This window comes from Euprymna scolopes, chromosome 42 (genome assembly GCF_053919585.1).
Source record: "Euprymna scolopes isolate OS-2025 chromosome 42, ASM5391958v1, whole genome shotgun sequence".
NCBI lineage: Eukaryota > Metazoa > Mollusca > Cephalopoda > Sepiida > Sepiolidae > Euprymna > Euprymna scolopes.
In genome coordinates this window covers 11,713,298-11,737,297 of record NC_136523.1, presented here as the reverse complement: position 1 = coordinate 11,737,297, position 24,000 = coordinate 11,713,298, and positions in this window count along the sequence as shown.

The following is a 24,000-nucleotide window of genomic DNA, read 5'->3' as shown; positions in this document are numbered from 1 at the left end:
GAGTCTACATTTCACGGTAAAGCGTCTACAGTTGAAGTTTTTAACTTGTTTTATAAAACGTCTTGAATTAATATTTAAAATGCAAAAGTCAAATATCATATTTCAAGTGTGCTATTCACAAGAACATTTCGAAAGCGCCTGTGTTTTATCAAAAGCGGGGGCTGTTGATTTCATACATCATGTCCTCTGTCTCTATGGTGATAAAACTTCTTAAATTCACTTGTGATGTTTTGGTCAAAGTAAAACTGGTCGTTTGTTTAACCGGATTTTCTCGATTATCGATTTTAGATAGTTATCAGAAACTTCCCTATACCAAACCTATCAAAGAACACTCCAATACAAATTTTGGGAAATAAAAAGAAGCGGCGCAACTGATTCTGAGTCTATGAATAACGAACTCTTACACACAGACAAATGCTTTTTATAGATCAGAGAAGATGAATTGAAACGGCGTTGCTAAACTCGACATGAAAAGTGAAACCTATATTTTTATAGGATAAGAAGAAGTAGAATGCAGAGATGTATTCGAAGTTCTTAAGAGAAAAAATCACGATAGAGTTTCTAGAACAATACCATAATCTTTTGGCATGAAACCGACGACAACATTTATCTAGGCAATTCTGTTGCAACCGAAAACTCCGCGCCAAGCCATTCTTCCTAGTTTATGTGAGAATTACTGAGAGAAAACTAACATCAATCAAATTACATCCCGATTTGCATTCTTCAAACGTCTTATCATTCCCAAAAACTTAAGGAGATTTCTAAGGAACGCAGTTCGTTTCGAAATAAAATATATAACAAGTATTATGGCTTATAAACGATGTCTCATTAAAGGCGTGGGTTTACACGAAAAAAAAGGATAGAAAATGGTCCAAATACAATTATTAGAAGTTTACTTACGCAAAGAAGATGTTAAAAAATTGCCATTACATTGAATATTACAACGCAATTTATATAAGTTAAAATATTTTATCTATATGATTCTCTACTTCTCTACTAAACAACTTACCATGCTTCTAAAACACTTACCCACACACATACGTGCACACACACAGACATACACACACTTATATATATATATATATATATATATATATATATATATATATATATATATATACATACATACATACAGGGTGACCCAAAAAACGGGTCCCAATTCTAATTAGGTCCCGTTTTTTAGTTTTGTCCGAATGAAATGAAATTTTGGTCATAACTAGTTTATTATATTCAAAACATCACATCAACACACTAGGGTCTTTGACGTTTTTTCTCCGTTCTACAGCATATTTTCTAGATAGCCTCCTCTTAGCTCCGTTCATTTCTTGAGGCGCAGCACGAAGTTGTCTGTGACGTTCTTACATACCGAATTGATAATGGCTCTCATCTCCTCCCTGATGGCTTCCTTGAGTTCTGTGATGGTTCTGGGTTTCTCTGCGTAGACTCTGTCCTTAAGATAGCTGCAAGGAAAAAAAATCTGGGGGGTTTAGGTCCGCGATATGGGGTGCCCACTCAAAATCAGTTTTGCGACTGATCACTCGGCCTCCGAAGTTCTCTTTCAGCCAATCTCGGGACGGGTTTGAGGTGTGAGCACTTGCTCCGTCCTGTTGGAACCAGAACTTGCTCATGAACGACGCGTAGATGGTATGGAGCTCAGTATTGAAGGTTTTGAGGAACTCCACATACCACTCCTCGGTGACTGTCACTGCTGCGCCAGATTCTTTGATGAAGATTGGTCCGATGATTCCTCTGGCCGAGATTGCAACCAACACCTGCACTTAGGAGAGTGCAGGGGCTTGGTGGCTACTTCATTGGGTCTGGAGGACCCCCAGAAGACATTTGTCTTGGAGTTCGCCTTTTCTTTAAGATGGAAATGGGATTCATCTGAGGTCCAAAGGAGGTTAAGGAAAGTTGGTGTCTCCTCGATCTTCTCGAGCATCTTGACTGCCATAGCCCTCCTCTGCTTCTTGTTTGAGGCTGTAAGGGTCTGCAGCGTCTGTATTCTGTATGGGTAAGCCCTGATATCGTTCACCAGCACTCTCCTGCAAGTCTCACGGGACATACCGAGGGACTGACTTCGCTTACGCACAGAGCGTTTCGGACTCTGCTGGAGAGACTCTCTCACTCTTTTGACCAGCTCGGCTGTTCGTTTCTTGGGACTTCCCGAGTGGCTTGGACGGTTCTCTCTGGCAGCGTTGAGGTTCTCCACGGCCCCATACTTCTTGAAGTGCTGCACCAGTTCTGAATTCTGCTTTTGGATGGAGCCTTTTCACATTGGAACTGACGCATGAACCTGTCCTGGGTTTTCTTTAACGAGCCTGTCTTGTAGTAAAATTTAACACAGTGTATTCATTATCCCAGCACCCACTGGGGTCCTGATGTCCTCACGGTCGTTGATTCTGCCATGTCCTGTAAAAGAAGGGCAATCGGTGAATAAATAATGGAGACATAACATAAGGTGTACAGGAGGCTCGTTTTGGGGGGCACCCTGTATATATGGTTGCTTCCCCAGTCTTGACAGACTATGGATATTCACTGAAATTTTCGAGGCGACAATGTTAAATACAAGCACCACGTGAATGTTTGGGCGAGTGGAAACAATGCCAAGATAAGCGGAGAGCGCATACATTGCCTAAAATTCACAAATATTAACCCATCTGATACTAGCCAGATTCAACAGCTCTTACCTTCTATTACATGGCAATTACCACACCCACACACAGAAGTACATATATATATATATATATATATATATATATATATATATATATATATATATATATATACTAGCTGTACCCTGCCACGCGCAATGGAAAAAGTTCCAAAATGAGAAAAAGCATGTCTCTTATAGGTTTAAATTTCCATTTTGCATGGGTACACAGTTTTTGTTGTTCCATTTTCTTAGCTGATATTAAGATTTTCCGGTTTGGTTACTCTTGAATACATAACATAAATTGCCCATGTGAAAAGCAGTCAGTGTGTAACTGTAAGGCCCACAAGTGTAAAGATTGTTCCCTGTGCTTTGTGGATAGTTATTGCAAATGACAATAGAATTGGAAAGTGCAATTTGCTAAAGTGTAATGATGTATCCGGTGGAATCATAGGAATGCATGTAATGAAGATATATTAATCTGTGAAAGGTCCTGTTAAGATTGTTGTTTCTATGATATTGTTTGTTATTTTTTTACTGCAAGCGATGTGCCATTGCAAAGCTTGGATTGTTTTATATTTCACAACATGATAATTAGTACACCAAATTTCAGTTGCAATACATGCGGTGGCATCCCTGGCAAATATAGCTGTTGGATAATTAACCACTTTATCTGCTTTCTCAACAGTGTCGATGGATTTGTATTTGACTACCTCACTTGGAATTTTACATTTAATTATAGCGTTAAGTTCATGGGCATTTTTGTATTGACCTGCAAGAATAGCCCATTCACTCAGTCAAATGGAATTCTTATAATTTGAATATCTGCAAAAATCTTTTAAACTATTCTTTTGATGAAAGAAAATTACAGAAATTACAGAAGTTAAAAGTCAAAGAATTTTGCCCTTAACTCTGATCAGCTGGCACTTTTTCGTACCAAATTTCCCACAAGTGATGCAAAAGTTGTTGTGCGGATCGAACAATCTGCAACTGTACATGCATACTTTGAGTTAAGTTTAATGTTTTCACATGGAACAACAAGGTAGAGTATTTGAGGCAAGCATTTATTTCATCTGCTAGTGTTGATTGAAGAATAACAGGTAACATTTGTCTCAAATCTCCTGCAAGCAATATTACTGCATTCCCAAATGGTCTAACATTGCCAGCAAATCTTGCAAGGATCGACCAAGAGCCTCAAGTGATTTTTTGCGTACCATTGTGCATTCATCCTAAACAATAAGTTTGCATTTTTGCAATATTTTCCCCCATATTTGATGTTTTTGAGATGTCGAACATAAGATTTTTGAAAAATTGAATGTTTTAAAGTAGAATACATAATTCTTCTACTTGGCAGCAAGGTCGCAGGTATTCCTCATGCAGCAAGGGCTAAGGCTATGTCATTTTGTTAGCAAATGGCTGCCAAAATCAATTTAATTAGAAAGGTTTTACCGGTTACTTCTGGTGCTGTTCAAGGTAGCAGTAATTTCCAAATAACTTCTATTCTCACAGTCAGTAAATTAGGTGACTAAAATAGGATTTATCCATGTTTTGACAATGCCTTATTCACTGTAATTAATTTAGGAGACTAAAATAGGATGAGGGATTAGAGATTGACAGATAGAGAGGAAGGTATATAGATAGAAAAGAGAAAGTGAGAGGAAAATAAAGAACGAGAAGGAGATAGAGAGATAAAGGGATTGATAGATAAACAGAGAGAGGGGGAGTTAAAAACAGAGAGGGATGAGACAGAGGAAAGGAGAGATAGAGGGAGTTAGAGAGAGAAAGGAACTCAAAGAGAGATGGAGAGGGTGATATAGAGAGAAAGATAGATCGAGAGAGGGAAATGGAGAGATGGATAGAGAGATATTAAGAGAGGAAGAGAGAGGGGGAGAGAAACAGAAGGTGAAGTACACTTCACCGTTTGTTTCCTCGTTCAGTAGAGAAGAAATCTTTCGAGACTTAGGCAATTTTAATGTTTTGTTATTATCCAGAGTACCCCTTTTTTTTTTGGGGGGGGGCTAGATTTTCCTGACATTAGAAACCGACCGGGTTATCTGTACTTTCACTTAACAAATTGATAAAAGAAAAACATATTGTAAAATTTGAATTTAACATGAAAATACTATTTTAAAAAATAGCACGATAACATAAGTGCATAAGTGCCACTTTAGGTACTCCTTGAGCGTTGAGTTCCTTGGCGACCAGCATAATTATTTAATGGTAGCTCCCTTAGCCCCCCCCCCATAGTCAAGGCTAATGCATGCGCACGTAACATTTTTTTATTTCCTGACGTTGGCTTAGTGACTAAACGATTTATTGATAATTTCGTAACCCTTAAACGTATGCCAGAAAATTTGAATTGGTTCATTATTGTTGTAATGAAAAAAACAGTTTCATTCAACACATAACCAAAAACACATATTAATGATAAATGATTTATTATTCTATTCATTGAAATTTACTAACTTTTTTATTATTTTTTTAGATTAGGTCCACCTTATAACCCCCCCCCCAACATCCTCATCTTAAGAACAGCTTCCGGAATAAACACTACTTTTAGAGGGGGGGGCTATTTGCAAAATTTAACTGATATTTGTTGTCAGCATATCCACCCGAAAATACTATTTAAAAAAGGAGGGGTTCAGTACCCGTGGCAGAGAAGTAGATTTATTTATCAATAAAAGTCGTCATTTAAAAAAGAAAATTGTGGAGGTGGACCTAAATGTAAATATTTACCCAAAAAAATTTTCCCGAAGTTTATTACAAAAACGTTTTGTTTTCGCACTATTCAACAATTCGTTCATCCGCGCATGTAAATTAAAAAAATATTTGTAAAAGTGAGAAGTTATCAGTAAATGATTTAGTTTTTTTTTTCAAATTTATTTATTTATTTTTTTACATTAGGTACACCTCCACAAATGTTAAGAACGGCTTTCAGAATAAACACCCTCAACCTCCCCATGTTAACAACGGATTTAGGAATAAACACCAATTTGGGGGGTATTTAAAAAAAGTCGATAAAATTCGTCATTTAAAAAGAAATTTAAAATCAAATGTTTATAAAAGTGAGAAATTATTAATAAATGTTTAGTAACATTTTTCGGTGCTAATGCAGAGAGTGATCTGCGCTATTTTTTTTAAATCGTGTTTTTTTTATTCAATTGCAAGGTTAAAGTATAGAATAGGTACAAAACACCCTCCTCTCCCCATATTAAGAATGGCTTTTTAAATAATAACGTTATTTTTTCAATATGGATACCTCTCTGCATGAGTACCCATTTTTCTTTTAATATTCATAAATAGTAAAACTTTTTTCACACTAAATAAATAAATAAATGTTTGTAAATGTGACAAATAATCGTTTAGTTACGGCAACGGCTATAATTTTTCTGCTTGTCGCCATGAAACTCAACGCCCAAGGAGTATCCAAATGTAATTTTTTTGTCAAATAAATAAATTTCAAGCAATTTATGCAATAAATAATAGATAGCAACTTCGTTAATTTTACGACTCGCCCAAGCGTATTATAAACACCCTAACTTCCCCATGTTAAAACGGCTTTCGGAATGAACACCCCCAACCTCCCCATATTAAGAACGGCTTTCGAGGTTTATGGAAGGACGTTTTTTTAACATGGGGAGGTTAGGGTTTTTATAATACGTTGAGGCATGTCGTAAAAATGAAACAGTTTAGAAAAAGTTAAAACAAGCATTTTTATGTAAACAATGCCGTGAAAAGAAACTAAACAATCAAAACGTAATGTTTCATGTTATAAATGCCTTAACATAAAATTGGTAAGTACATAAATGAATTTACATTTTTAAAATATGGGATTATTTTATTTTTGTGTGCTAATGCAGAGAGTGATCCGCGCTATTTTTTTTAAATCGTATTTCCACGTTTAATTAAATTTTTATGATATGTTTTTATGCAATTGTAAGGTTAAAGTACAGAATAAGTACAAAACATCCTCCCTTCCTCATGTTAAGAATGGCTTTTTTAAATAATAACGTTATTATTTAACACGGATCACTCTCTGCATGAGTAAGTTTTTTTTTTACATACCTTGTAGTAGTTGAAAAGGAAGTTACCAGACATAAAACCGGACAAGTCCCGCAGAAACGACTTCGAAAAATATTTATATTTTATTTAATATTTAAATAATTCGCGAGGTTAATTTATTTTAATGAAATAAAAACATGCCTCAACTCTAAAGATGGGTTGTCTGAAAATTTCAAATAAATTGGTAACGAAGAAATATGGTTTTATTCACTTTTAACGAACCAAATTTACATTTTTATATATATATATATATATATATATATATATATATATATATATATATATATACATGTATGTATATAATATATATGTATGTAGGTATAATATATATATATGTATGTATATAATATATATATATACATATATATGTATGTATATAATAGATATATGTATGTATATAATATATATATATGTATACAATATATATATGCATATAATATATATGTATAATATATATATATGTATATAATATATATATAATATATATGTATATAATATATATAATATATATATAATATATATGTATATAATATATATAATATATATATAATATATATGTATATAATATATATAATATATATATGCATATAATATATATGTATATAATATATATAATATATATATGCATATAATATATATGTATATAATATATATAATATATAAAATATATATATATGCATATAATATATAATATATATATGTATATAATATATATATGCATACACTATATATAACATATGTATGTATATAATATATATATAATATATATATATGTATATAATATATATATAATATATATATATATGTATATAATATATATATATAATATATATATGTATATAATATATATATAATATATATGTATATAATATATTTATAATATATATATAATATATATGTATATAATATATTTATAATATATATATAATATATATGTATATATATAATATATATATAATATATATGTATATATATTATATATTATATATATTATATATATATATGTATAATATATATATGTATATAATCTATACAATATATATATATGTATATAATATATATATATAATATATGTATATAATATATATATGTATATAATATATATATAATATATATGTATATAATATATATATATGTATATAATATATACATATGTATATATATATGTATATAATATATATATATGTATATAATATATACATATGTATATAATATATATATATATATATAATATATATCTGTATAATATATATGTATATGCATATAATATATATGTATATAATTTATATATATATGTATATGTATATAATATATATGTGTATATATATATATATATATATATATATATATATATATATATATATATATATATATATATGAAATAATGCGAAGCTCGCGATTTGTTTACAAACAAACGTTTGAGCCCTCTACGAGTAGCGGACGGATGTTTATTTAAATAATCGTTCGGACAGGTTAATTTCGGCCACCGATTCCGCAGTCAAGGGGTAGGACTGCCGACTGTCATCACGACGGTCCTAGGTTCGATCCTCGGCTTGGGAGAGGTGTTAGTCTAGCGGCACTGATGAGTTGTGAAACAACGAACCAGGTCTGTATGTCGATGACTATAAATATATTTTATAAAGCTCCCCTCTTTGGTAGAGCACTCTCGTAAATTATCTTACTCGCTACTTAATTTAGCTGAAATAATGCGAAGCTCGCGATTTGTTTACAAACAAACGTTTGAGCCCTCTACGAGTAGCGGACGGATGTTTATTTAAATAATCGTTCGGACAGGTTAATCTCGGCCACCGATTCCGCAGTCAAGGGGTAGGACTGCCGACTGTCATCACGACGGTCCTAGGTTCGATCCTCGGCTTGGGAGAGATGTTAGTCTAGCGGCACTGATGAGTTGTGAAACAACGAACCAGGTCTGTATGTCGATGACTATAAATATATTTTATAAAGCTCCCCTCTTTGGTAGAGCACTCTCGTAAATTATCTTACTCGCTACTTAATTTAGCTGAAATAATGCGAAGCTCGCGATTTGTTTACAAACAAACGTTTGAGCCCTCTACGAGTAGCGTACGGATGTTTATTTAAATAATCGTTCGGACAGGTTAATCTCGGCCACCGATTCCGCAGTCAAGGGGTAGGACTGCCGACTGTCATCACGACGGTCCTAGGTTCGATCCTCGGCTTGGGAGAGGTGTTAGTCTAGCGGCACTGATGAGTTGTGAAACAACGAAACAGGTCTGTATGTCGCTGACTATAAATATATTTTATATTTTATATATATATATATATATATATATATATAAGGCTAAGCGTATGATTGTCGATCTGTCTGTACATTATGTCTTACATGGTTTAATATTATACCGAACCGATGCTAAAATAGCATCCAATGATCTTAAATTAGAAATTACGGCCCCAAAGGAGGATCACATATGCGGGGTGGGGCGATCATGCACGCTTACACCGTTCACCCTCCAGCTACTAAATGTCGCAGGAAAACCAACCGTGGTAAATCAGGAAGGTTTGACATTTTACAGTGCTTGCTCCTACCAACCATGGCTGAAACGCAGGGAGGGTGGTTTATATCTTGAATCTTGTTCACACTTATCCTGTTTTATGCACGTACGTAGATTTATCAAATATAACAGAATACCCCACAATGGCGCGGGTGAAGTTGTGACGTGTTACCTCGCTCACCCCAGTCAACGGGAGTGTTGCTGGATCGGTGTCACTTATAAATGGGGACACTATGCCCGCTCACCGTTGACATAGAGCTGGGAAAGGAGGGTTACAGGTTACAGCGCTACTCCCAATAATGGAAGTGTGATCAATGTGTATAATCACGAAGCCTAATTAGTTTTCATATGTTTATATTAATAACGATGCCTAGTACTGCCACGTAATGTTCGTTTTTTATGATTAAGGGAGGGTGTGTTTGCTCAAGCCATGATTAAATATACTGTTTTGTTTTTAAATCACCGAAACAGTGTTTCATAATAGATGACTGATGCTCCCTGAAATAACATAAGGGCTATTGTGTATTCGAGAAAGCAAATTGTTAAAGCGATTGCAAGTTAATAAATGGCTTACTGACTTAATAGTTTTTCAAAAAAATGCAAAAAAATAAAATTAAACATTAGGTGTTTATATAGTTTTAAAGGTTAAAAGTTTTCAAGACTATATATATATATATATAGATGGAGAGAGAGAGAGAGAGAGATGGAGAGAGAGAGATGGAGATAGATAGAGAGAGATGGAGATAGATAGAGAGAGAGAGAGAGATGGAGATAGATAAAGAGAGAGAGATGGAGATAGAGAGAGAGAGATGGAGAGATAGATGGAGATAGATAGAGAGAGAGAGAGATGGAGATAGATAGAGAGAGAGAGATGGAGATAGAGAGAGAGATGGAGATAGATAGAGAGAGAGAGATGGAGATAGATAGAGAGAGATGGAGATAGATAGATAGATAGAGAGAGAGAGAGAGATGGAGATAGATAGATATATATATATATATATAGAGAGAGAGAGATGGAGATCGATAGAGAGAGAGAGAGATGGAGATGGAGAGAGAGATGGAGAGAGAGATGGGGATCGATAGAGAGAGAGAGATGGAGATAGAGAGAGAGATGGGGATCGATAGAGAGAGAGAGATGGAGATAGAGAGAGATGGAGATAGAGAGAGAGATGGAGATAGAGAGAGAGATGGAGATCGATAAAGAGAGAGAGAGATGGAGATCGATAGAGATGGAGATCGATAGAGAGAGAAAGAGAGATGGAGATCGATAGAGAGAGATGGAGATCGATAGAGAGAGAGAGATGGAGATGGAGAGAGAGATGGAGAGAGAGAGATGGGGATCGATAGAGAGAGAGATGGAGATCGATAGAGAGAGAGAGATGGAGATCGATAGAGAGAGAGAGAGATGGAGCTCGATCGATAGAGAGAGAGAGATGGAGATCGATAGAAAGAAAGAGAGATGGAGATCGATAGAGAGAGAGATAGAGATCGATAGAGAGGGAGAGAGAGATGGAGATCGATAGAGAGGGAAAGAGATGGAGATCGATAGTGAGAGAGATGGAGATCGATAGAGGGAGAGAGATGATCGATAGAGAGGGAGAGAGAGATGGAGATCGATAGAGAGAGAGAGATGGAGCTCGATCGATAGAGAGAGAGAGATGGAGATCGATAGAAAGAAAGAGAGATGGAGATCGATAGAGAGAGAGATAGAGATCGATAGAGAGGGAGAGAGAGATGGAGATCGATAGAGAGGGAAAGAGATGGAGATCGATAGTGAGAGAGATGGAGATCGATAGAGGGAGAGAGATGATCGATAGAGAGGGAGAGAGAGATGGAGATCGATAGAGAGAGAGAGAAGGAGAGGGATAGAGAGAAAGAGGAAGAAAGATAGAGAGAGAATTCGAGTGCCTGTTGGAGAGAACGTTAATGCCTAATGGTAATGCCTTGAATGTCTTCGGAAGAGAACAAGAATACCTACTGGAGAGAACTTGAATGCCGAGTAGATATTATCTTCTTATACTACTAGATACTATTTTTGATTGTCTAATGTCTATATGTACACGGATTTTTCAAGAAAGCCTGGTTGGTTGGTTGTCTTTGTTTTCAGGTTATTTAATGCCGAATCTAGTTATTTTGAGGAACGATTTTTAATGGAGTATGTTTGTTTTTTTAAGTCGGATTCTATTTACCCCATAGTTGGGACCCTAACAGGTACTACCACACCGGGTCAGAGTGGACCTGGGAGCAATGCCAATTAAAAGGTGGCTCCACACTCCCCAAGGCCCGCAAGATGGGGCCTCACCATCGGATATAGTTTTAGTTCATATCCAGGACCGAAGAAAGTCTGGGATAATGATACTTTCCCTATAAGTAAACCCTGACTAAATATACAAAATCACAAATTTCGCGGTCCCCCCAAAATCTTTTCACTATGTCTTACTCATCATTGTTTTACGAGGAATGATACGTCTTGCCGAAGCGATGTTGCCTCAAGTAAAAGCACAAATACGAATACGCCACGATACTAAATTCTTAAATGATAAAGTAAGGCCCCAAAGGAGGATCACATATGAGGGGAATCTCCTGATATCTGCGATGAGCACGAAATAAAAGGTGAATACTGTTACGTTTAAATGCACAATCTGTGAGAGAGAAATTTTGGTATGAAGTTCTTTTATAACTGAGTGTTTGAGATGTGATTGATGAACTTTATTGGATATTCGAGTATTTATATCTCTTTTATATAGAGATGAAGAGTTAGCCGCTGGACGGCGCCCATTGATTACTAAGAATTGTGACTGAAATTATATATATATATATATATATATATATATATATATATATATATATATATGCATACAGCGTGACCCCCCAAAAAACAGAGGACATTCAATTGTTTTACAGTCAACGGAGAAAAAAAGGACAACACCCCTAGTGTTTTGATGTGATGTTTTGAATCAGAACTGAGTTCATTAGTTGGTTATTCAATTCATTTCTCTATTTCTTGCGAACCACACAACTGTCTTCATCTGTGATTAACTGGCATATCCCGTCTACCGTGTCTGTCGTAAACCGTCCAACACTCTGCAAACAATTACTACCCGTCGTAAGAATTGTCGCAATAATACCTGATTGTTTTGTTCCCTTCATTTGCAACACATTTATTAAAACCTCATCTTAGCTCTGATTTGTGTGCATGATTGATTTATAGCGGTCAGATTTTGTTAAAATTCCGAGAAGAGATTCTGGAAAAACATTAATTTGTTAAGAAATTAATGTAATGTCTCTTTATTGTGTTTTGCGTTGATGGACTTTCAAAGATTAGAAATCTATTAGTGAAAACTTTCGATAAGAAGTGTAAATGATGTATTATAAAAAATACATTTGCATTTTTCGTTGTTTACCTGTTTATATATATATATATATATATTTAAGCTGTGAATTTTTAAAATATGTTTTTTATATAAATACATATATGCAATTCATACATAGTTTTGCAATGCGTACCGAAAATTGATTATTTCAAATTAATAAAAATAGAAATAAACAGAAAGATCATCCATGTTGATCATCTGTCATAAACGACAGAATTACTTGTCTATTTTCAAATATAATTTTTTTTTTAAATAATTAATCCGAATCAGAAATAAGAAAAAGAACTGCAAAGATATGGGATAATCGAATCGGGGGAAAAAAAACTAAATCTTAACGGATCCAAATATAAACCTTTTCCTTGTTTTTCTTTTTTCTTATAAAGGTTTATTTTTTGTTGCTAGTACAAATGATATGCAGATAAGTACATATCCATTATAAACGGCTAGTTGAGCTCCACAGCTGCACATTCAACGTTTGCAAAAGTCGATATATACTAAAAAATATATTACATTTTACGGTAATCCGTTAATAAAATACCATGGGAACACATATATGGCAAATATTTTGAGTTTTAAAAAGACTGGGAATCGGAATCAAAACATTCTTACGCAATTAGTAATTGTCTCAAAATGGGAGACAAAATCGGAATTGTCCGTTTATTAATATCTATCAAGCTATCCATCTAACTATATATATATATATATATATATATATATATATATATATATATATACATGCTGTTTGTTTGTTTATGTTTGCGATACTTTTTTTTTTAATAAATTCAATTATTTATACGAAAATTCATTTTTACATAAATGCGAGCTGAGAAAAATCAATTTGGTACCTCGATGGGAGAGCGGCATATGTATTGATTTTAAAATATAATTGGTTTTTACATATAAACATATAATTATATATTTTACAAACAATATATATATATATATATATATATATATGTGCGTGTGTGAGTGTGAATGTGTATGTGTGTGGGGTGCGTGTGTGTGTTGAATCATATATATATATATATATATATATATATATATATATTACGATAATAATTCTATAATAAATTTAATGCAAATAACATTTAATGTATTATAATTGTGTATGTGTATGTAAAAAGTCATAAGCCCAAAGACTTTATACACATTTTCAATATATTTTAATCAGTTTAACATTGGAGAAACATTATCTAAAATTTAGAAAAAAAAAAATGAGAAATAACTTTTTATATCATGTAATGCCATCATAATGTAGACACCATTTTCTTGTTGTCGCGAATTTGTACAGTGCAGAAAATATTCTATTCGATTTCTGGAGAGGGTAACCTACATTTTCTCCGACGTCAAACGTTTCCGGTTATTCACAACAAACGATAAGCACACTCACTTTAGACCAAAGGGATGATATAACGTCTACTTACTGTTCTTGTTTATATCTTTTAAGCTGGGAATACTTTCAAACTCGGAATTGATTTAAGCTCGGCTGTACGATCGACATGTCACACTTTTAACTGCTTAATAAATCTTCTCGTGTAGCGAGGATAAACAAAGAAAAGAAAAGGAGACATATTAAGACAGTGAGAACGAGAGATATAGACAGAAGAACTATGAATACATATGAAAATTAAGACCGAGATTGTTCGCTGATAGTCTTAACCTTCACTGAAGTCACTGTCAGCTAATATTGATGTGACCTTTTGCGCAGCAGTATTGACACTTGTCCTCAAGCTGTCAACCATAGCTGAGCAAGAGATCGAAACTTTTGCCACGTTTTAAGAACACATTTTTACTCCGAATACAGAAATATGTTTGACACGAGGTTTTTAAATGTGAGAAACTTCATCTCTCCCCTCCCTTCCCCCACACCGGAAAAAGCAAATGATCGTGCTACATTAATAAGCATCTAAATATCCGGTATGACGTGAAACTGTATTAAAATATAATTTTTGCCTTATTAGGTCCATTATTTATTTTATATTGGGCGCACTATTATTACGAACACCATCAGAGTGTTAGATAGTAGGTAAGAGATTAATCTGTAATACTGAATTATTTTTTTGTATTTTTTACACTGATATACCAATTATTATGACCCTAATGCCACTCGAGAATAAAGTTTAACGAATGTAAGGAGGTAGTGTCGTTATCGTTAATGATGTAGATCCGGTGGAATTTGGGTGACTTAAGGGCATGGCTCCACAAGATCTTGTTTACATTGGGATCAATAGGCTACCGTATTGTAATCGACCGAAGAGCGGGCCAGCGGAACACTTTTCTACAGGTAAGCCATTCTAAGAAAAAAAGGTTTGTACGTAAACGTACTTAAGTGTTATACAAATAGAGGGTTGCATTGGCAGCAAGATACCTACTGGAGCGGTGGACTGATCCACCCATTCCTCCATCGGTCTTGGCAACAGTTTTTATGTGTGTGTGTGTTTCAGATCAAGAGATGTAAGCACTCCTAGAAGATTGTCAGAGAAACGGTGCTTACCCAAGACGAGATCAATTAATTTCAATTGGAGCCAGATAGTAACCAGAGCGTTTATGATGAAAAGAAAAGAAACTTAGTTTATTTGAAGAGAGTATAGTGAAGTTACGATAAAGAGCGGCAGACGTTTTTTTTTTCTTTTTTTGAGTTTTGAAATATTTCCCTTGTGGGAAGTTAGTTTTCAAATAGTTATGATGTGAAAGAGTATGTAGGGCATTTCTGCTCATCGGTCACTCCAAGACAAAGATGGCTATATTAGAATTTCGCCGAGTAAATAGGTTTATGAGTTAAAGTGAGTTTAATAACAGTTGACAGATTTCGATTGCCGGCGTCACGATATTTAGTGACTCAAAAGAAATAGTTTACAACGGTTGACGACATTTGGTAGCTCAAGAGAAATAGTTAGCAACAGTTGACGACATTTGGTGGCACAAAAGAAATAGTTAGCGACGGTTGACGACATTTGGTGGCTCTAAAAATAGTTTGTGACGGTTAACGACATTTGGTGACTCAAAAGAAATAATGTGTGACGGTTAACGGCATTTAGTGGCTCAAAAGAAATAGTTTACAACGGTTGACGACATTTGGTAACTCAAGAGAAATAGTTTTCGACGGTTGACGACATCTGGTGGCTAAAAATAAATAGGTAGCAACGGTTGACGAGATTTGGTGGCTCTAAAAAATAGTTTGCGACGGTTGACGACATCTGGTGGCTCATAATAAATAGTTAGCGACGGTTGACGACATTTGGTGGCCCAAAAGAAATACTTTGCGACGGTTGACGACATTTGGTGGCTCAAAAGAATTAGTTAGCAACGGTTGACGAGATTTGGTGGCTCTAAAGAAATAATGTGGGACGATTGACAATATTTGGTGGCTCAAATGAAATAGTTAGCGACGGTTGACGACATTTAGTGGCTCAAAAGAAATAGTTTGCGACGGTTGACGACATTTGGTGGCTCAAAAGAATTAGTTAGCGACGGTTGACGAGATTTGGTGGCTCTAAAAACAGTTTGCGACAGTTGACGACATTTGGTGGCTCAAAAGAAATAATGTGCGACGCTTGACAACATTTAGTGGCTCAAAAGAAATAGTTTTCGACGGTTGACGACGTTTGGTGGCTCAAAAGAAATAGTTTGCGACGGTTGACGACGTGTAAAAAGATCGATAGATAAGCATTGATAGATAACAAATTTGTTGGGACTTTAAATTGTATTGTTTCATAGTTTTTCTACTTGTAATCTTCTGTTCCCGTCCTCTACAATCGCATATGTGATAGAAGACTGCATGCCCAGACAAAGAAGATATAAAGAAGAAAACGATAGTACGCAGCGTTACAGGAAAGATGGATACATATTTGTATTACTGTATTATATGTCGATGCATAAATATAGATAAATTTATCTGTACTCAATAATGCATGCATTTTCTATGTGTTCGGCCTTTTATAATTTGTGTGAGTACTTAATTACAGAGAAAAAAAGGTCAGTTATGTCTTAGTCGGTTCTCTGCCAATTGAAAGCATCGACTAGCTGATTTCCTGCAAATAAACCAGTTTCAAAATGTACACGATCATGTAATCCAATCTCTTACGGAAACGCACATTCAATGAAAAGAATTGAACAGCCACAACAAATAAAAGGAGCGGAAAACGATATTTTATTGTAATAAAATAAAACAAGTGAATAAAAAGTGTGCTCATAAAGTGATTCAGTTTCCTTAATGCATTATGTAAAATGTGTATATAAAGGAGTCCAAAAAAGTGTATATAAACAGTCTACGTTTTTATAATTCTCAACTACGTTTCATTAAATGTTTTGAGGTAAGACCTTGTTATCAGATTGATGGGTCTTCCAATATATATATATATATATATATATATATATATATATAATCAAATTTTTGGTAACCGCGACGGATAGGAACTTCGAATCTCCTAACTGCATTCTCAACCATCACTGCCATCCGTAGTTGTTGTTGCGGTTACCACCTGACGAAGGCCAGAGGAATTAGTTGGCCGAAACGTTGTGAATAAACAAACAAATAAAACATGAAAAACAACAACTAATAAAGATGAGACTAGTAGTCCGAAATAAAAATAAATTAATATATATAATGCTTATCTCAGAAAAATGAATTCCAATTAAGGAATAATATATATATATATACACGTGCAATGTTAGTCTGCGTAAGATGTTTTATTTGTTCAACATCCACTGTCCCTTCTTTTATCAGATTATTTTCGATTATAGATTATCGATACTTATAAAATATATTCTGATAAAAATCCTAGCTAAGAATACTGCCAAGCCCATTAAGTATCAAAGAACCTACTATTTATTTTATATGTCAGGCCTTTCGTCTTGTGTCGTAATAAAACTTCTCAAATACACGTTCAATGTTAGTCTGCGTAAGATGTTACATTTGGTCAAAATCGACTGTTACTTGTTTTATCAGATTTTTTTCGATTATCGATTATCGATACTTATCAAAGATATTCTGATGAAAATCCTAGCTAAGAATACTGCTAAGCCTATGAAGTACATTCTTGTTACATTTCATAAAAATCGGTCCAGCCCTTTTTCTCGTAAATAGGCAACAAACTCAGGTACACAAAGACGCAAACACAACCAAATTTATCTTTATATAAGAATAGACAGATAAGTGTATTTGGGTTAATATTCACCATAAAATAGCGCGGTGGATAGAGACGTTGAATCCCTACGGCTCCAGGTGAGACTTGTCTGCAGATAGCAGATTTAATCCTACCCAAAACCGGTCAGAGGCTTACTTGGCTAAAACGTGGTGAGATTACAATAACTATGGATGGCACTAATTGCTGAGAATGCAGTTAGGAGATTCGGAGCTCCTATCCCGTCGCGGTTACCACCTGACGAAGGCCAGAGGAATAGTTGGCCAAAACGTCGTGAAACAGCATGTAGGAATGATGGGGATAATAGTCCGAAATAAATAAATGCTTGAATAATACTCATCTCAATAATGAATTCCAATTAAAATAATATATAACTCTTTTTCAATAAGGCATTTCGACCAGCAAATAAAATCAATTCTACCAAACTTAAAAAATTCTACAAGAAATAGTAATACCGCACAATATCAAAATCCTGATACAATTAACCTAGTCTGCTGTAATCAAACACAACAGGGCTTTAAATAAGAAAACACTTCATAAAACATTATCAATAGATATATTTCCTCTACTGGCAAAAATAATATTCGTCTTATCAAAGAGTATTAAAAAAAAATCATAACTCCAAAATCTGGTACGAAAAAAATAGCTACCTACTATGAAAGAAGTAGAACAAACCAACGTCATTTATAAATTCATATGCCCCTTTGGAATAGCGCAACTCCCACTACAACAATAACATTAATAGTTACGTTTGTTATGGCGGTTATGCAATTACTACCCTATCATATTCTATTACCATGCATAATACAGACGATAGCGCAATTTTACAACATTTACAACAAACAGAATTGACTCGCTCCGAAGTTATGGAAAATTAAATCAGCAAAACAAATAAACAAACAAACAAAAATGCACGACGAGACAGACGCCAAGGAGTAAAAAAATAATTTGAGCTATACAATTTAAAGTGAAAAACTTGCTCGTGAACAAGTCACATTCAAATCTAGCCAAAAACACAATCAAATACTTGTTATAACACCCGCCTCCTACGTGACCTAGAACTGACCACAGAACTAGGTACCACCCCCACTTTCACACTGGCCAATCACAGCCTCGCACACATTCACGGCTGTGCATCTGCTATACAAAAAAACCCTACGAGCGCTCGAGACCAATATACTCCATACGTCGTTCCTGATGGTATCTACTTGGAAAGCCGGAAGTACAACGTCGTCAATTTTTAACTTTACACTAGCGAGGGGTACCCGGCGTTTCCCGGGTGTTTATCGGGGTATGTGAAAAAAAGCCGAAGCGTTGAGGACGCGAAGTTGGAAAATAGTAAAGTGTTTAACAAAAACAAACAGGTGCGCGTTTTTCATTGACGTGACAGCGATCGGTATTCAGCAGTTATTTTGTGCGGGACAGATTTGAATAAATTGGTTTGTTTGTTTTTAAAAACCCGCTCCCTCGTCTCGAAATGAAAGCTACAGTCTAATATGACGAAGTCGACATTGAACAAACTGGCTCTGAGCCTGTGATTAGAGCCGAGTTTCGCTTTTTTTATACCGAAAAGCGAATGTAACGCGTGCCGATGCGGGAAATGTGGAATAATTAAGGTTTGAAAGTCAATAAAATTAAATAAAGAGGCGAGGTCCGTGGATAATTTGTATGTATTACAATTTATAGATGATATAAATGTAACGTGCATCCAGGAGATAAGCGCCCGCGTGTTTGCGTGTTGTGTGGGTACGTGGGAGAGACGGATGAGGGGAAAAAGACTTACCTCGAGACCAGCTCAGCGTTACCGACCAAAAATAGAAAAGAAAGACCAAGATGGCGACCGCCGTCTTTTGTAAAGTATGATGTCTCGCAAAGTCACACGAATTCTCGGAATATGCAAATTTAGCCGGCCTAGAACGACGATAAAAGCGGGTGAGGGGAAAGACGTGGGGGAGTGACGATTGAGTTGGCTGGGGAATCGTGTGGCTGTTGCTTCTTGTGCCGTGTTGAGGATATCTTACCGTGTTAAAGAGAGAGTCGGGCGCCATCTTGAATTTTTCCTTACACTTTTTCATTACAAGCTATTCCGGCCATTTGGCCTCTAGGACTATGACCGAGTCGAAATTTGACTTAAAGCTCATACCCGAGTTTGACGAGTCCACGTCCATCGTCAACTGGGTTGAGAGGGTCGAGCTGACGTGCGACCTTTGTGAGGTGAAAAGGGTACACACTGTAATTCCCCTGAGATTGGCTGGGGGTGCCTTGAGTGTATATCAGCAACTCAGTGCTGCCGAAAAGGGAGATGTCACCGCAATTAAAGCTGCGCTGTACAAGGCATTTGCCATGGATCCTTGTACGGCCTATGAAAAATTTGCTTCCCGAAAACTTCTACCGGAGGAAAGCGTGGACGTTTTCTTCGCTGAGTTAAAGAAACTCGCAGTTCTGTTCGGATGAGGGGTGTCGGAGCGGACGCTCGCGTACGCGTTTGTGGCGGGCCTTCCCACTCGGGTGAAGCAGCTACTGAGAGCCTCAACCAGCATTTCAACAACGACCATAGAACACTTGATGGAACGTGCTCGAGCCATCATCAAAGATGAGGGGGACCTGGGGGAACCAGTTGTGATGGCGACACAGACAGGCCAGATTGGCGCTCGGGAGATTCCGAATCAGAACCCTGCAAGCAATGGGAAATGTTTTCGCTGCGGCCGACGTGGACATTTTGCAAGGAATTGCACCAACAGGGGGCGTGTGCGCTGTTTTAAGTGTGGCGGTTTGGGGCATCTAGCCCAAAACTGTGCGGGAAACGTATCAGGGGAGAGGACGTCAGCGCCGCCCTGCTCCCCGAGCAAAATTTGAACAAGGCGCAACCAATAATGACCGTCTACGTAAACAGGATACCCTGCTCAGCACTTCTCGACTCAGTCTTTTCGCATACTATAGTGAGCACCAGGCTGTGTCCAAGTTGGACTAAGAGGAAGATCAAAGTCACCACGATAGGAGGCGAGACCCAGACATGCTGTGGAGCTGGAACTGTCAAGATCTACACGGACACCGGTGCAGCCACTAAGATCAATGTGCTCGTGACCCAAGGAAATCTCCTCGGGTTTGACCTGTTGCTCGGATACGATGCCATCAAGGCGCTGGGGGGAGTCGCAATTCATCGGGATGGAAAGGTGCGATTCTTAGAGGCCCCAGTGTGTGCAGCGCTCCATATCGATCGGCCGGATTTTACAGTGGACTACGACTCGCGCAAGAGGGCCTGGATTGCATCTTGGAAGTGGACCGAGGGAATGGCACCGACTAAACTCAAGAATGGGGTTGCAGAGTACCCTATACCCAGTGAGGCCCGAGCAGAATACGAAAGGGAACTAAAGGCGTGGATCCAAGATGGCTGGTTAATCCCCTACCCTGAGGACAAGCTTGGGCCTCCGAAGGGTCTAATACCCTTGATGGCAGTAGTCCAGCATAACAAGTCGAAAGTACGGACCGTGCTGGACTATAGGGAGCTTAACAAGCATATTGAAGCCTACACTGCCGATGCTGACGTATGCGCCAGTAAGTTGAGGGAATGGCGTCAGAAAGGCACTAATGTCTCAATATTGGATTTGCGAAAAGCCTATTTACAGGTGCGAGTTGATGAGACGTTGTGGCCGTTCCAGACAGTTTGGTTCCAGGGGCAGAGGTACTGCCTTACACGCCTTGGCTTTGGCCTAAATGTGGCACCACAGATCATGAAGACTATTGTCAACACAGAATTGTCCCAAGAAAAGCCCATGAGGGACTCAACGTCAGCTTACATTGATGACGTATACGTCAATGAAGATGTACAGTCTGCGTCGTGTGTCAAAGAAAAGTTGGCTCAGTTTGGTCTGGAATGCAAGAATCCCGAACGTTTAAGGGAAGGAGCACGTGTATTGGGATTGGATGTTTATGAAGAAGATGGCACCCTACAATGGAGGCGTGGCAGTGAAATTCCAAGCATCCCCAACCTCGTTACAAGGCGGACCGTTTTTTCTTGGTGTGGAAAACTTGTTGGTCACTTACCGGTCTGTGGCTGGCTCCGCGCAGCTGTTGGTGTGATTAAACGCAGAGCAAATTTAACAACCACGGGTTGGGATGACATATCCGATGATGTCCTACTAACTCTGATGATTAAAGAGACACTGGAGAGAGTGAACAAGAAGGACCCTGCCTGTGGGCGGTGGTGTGTTAACGGAGACAACGTAGGTGTGTGGGTTGATGCCAGTTCTTTGGCGTTGGGAGTATCGTTGGAGCAAGGAGGAAACGTGTTCGAGGATGCGTGTTGGCTGCGGCCCGTAACAGATTCTCAGCATATCAACCTGGCAGAGCTGGACGCTGTTGTAAAGGGGGTAAATCTGGCCCTGCAGTGGCAGTCTAAGAAGTTGACCTTGTACACAGATTCTCTTTGTGTCTACCACTGGGTGTCTGACACACTTTCAGGACGGACACGCATCCGTACCAAGGCAGCAAGCGAAATGTTAATACGGAGAAGGCTAGACACGCTAAAAAACCTGGTATCTGAGTATGGGCTATCACTGAGCGTCACTCTGGTGCCATCACATTGTAATCGTGCTGACCAACTGACCCGTGTACCTCACAAATGGTATGAAGCCGCGAAGATGGGAATGGAGATTACTGCTCGATCTTGTGCAGTTGCAATCGACCCATGTCAAATACAAAAAATTCATGCACAGAGCGGACATCCGGGTATCAAGAGGACCCTTTATTTTGTGAGGCGTGCATACCCAGCAGTGACCAAGATGGATGTCAGACAGATCGTCAGAAATTGTGAGGCTTGCCAGTCTATTGATCCTGCACCAGAGCGATGGCAGAAGGGTCGCTTGGAAGTTGAGAGTGTGTGGCAGCGGCTGGCCATGAATATTACCCATTACAGTGGCAAGCCCTTTCTAACTCTCATTGATTGCGGGCCTACGAGATTTGCGGTGTGGCGGCAGATGACCAGACAGGATTCAGCAAATGTTGTTCGCCACCTATCATCCATTTTTTTGAGCGAGGTGCGCCGGAAGAGCTCCTGACTGACAATGATGCAGCGTTTTGTAGCCAGCAAGTCCGGCAGTTGTTAGATGAGTGGGGCGTCCGACTACGGTTGCGATGTGCGCATGTGCCGTCAGGAAATGGCATTGCTGAAAGAAGCCATCGCAGCATCAAGAGAATTGCTGCCAGGAAGCGATGTACTATTGCGGAAGCAACATATTGGTACAACATTACGCCAAAGGATGGGACGTCCCCTTCAACCGCACCTGCGAATGCTATTTACACGTACCGAGTCAGAGTGAAGGGAATCAACACTACGCAGCCAACCGACAAGGGAACATATAACAGATATGAAGTGGGAGATCCAGTGTGGGTGCGGCCTCCAGGAAATCGGTGCACCGACAAGTTTAAGCGAGGGCACATATCTGGAGTGATTAGCCAGCAGTCTGTTTTGGTCGATGGAACCCCACGATATGTGCGAGATCTTCGCCCAGCTATCGAGGTGCGTCATACAACTAGAGAAGAAAGCAGTGAAGCGTCTAGCGATGAGCTGCCGATGCACGGATTCAGTGAGCCCTTTCCAGAGACTGATAGCGATACTTCATCTGATGAGGCGGAACCAGATCCAGAGACCGAATCTGAAACAGTGAATGTACCTCTTCGCAGAAGCACACGCACTAAAAGGGCCCCCCCAGTGCTCTCTATGTGATCATCAGATCAGGGGGGAGTGTAACGTGCATCCAGGAGATAAGCGCCCGCGTGTTTGCGTGTTGTGTGGGTACATGGGAGAGACGGATGAGGGGAAAAAGACTTACCTCGAGACCAGCTCAGCGTTACCGACCAAAAATAGAAAAGAAAGACCAAGATGGCGACCGCCGTCTTTTGTAAAGTATGATGTCTCGCAAAGTCACACGAATTCTCGGAATATGCAAATTTAGCCGGCCTAGAACGACGATAAAAGCGGGTGAGGGGAAAGACGTGGGGGAGTGACGATTGAGTTGGCTGGGGAATCGTGTGGCTGTTGCTTCTTGTGCCGTGTTGAGGATATCTTACCGTGTTAAAGAGAGAGTCGGGCGCCATCTTGAATTTTTCCTTACACTTTTTCTTTACAATAAAATTTTTTAAAAAGTTGTGAAGCGAGCAAGCACTTGTTTGAAAGAAGCCTTTCGTGGACATCGAGGAAAAGCGAACATATATACATACATACATTGTTCGCTTTTTAT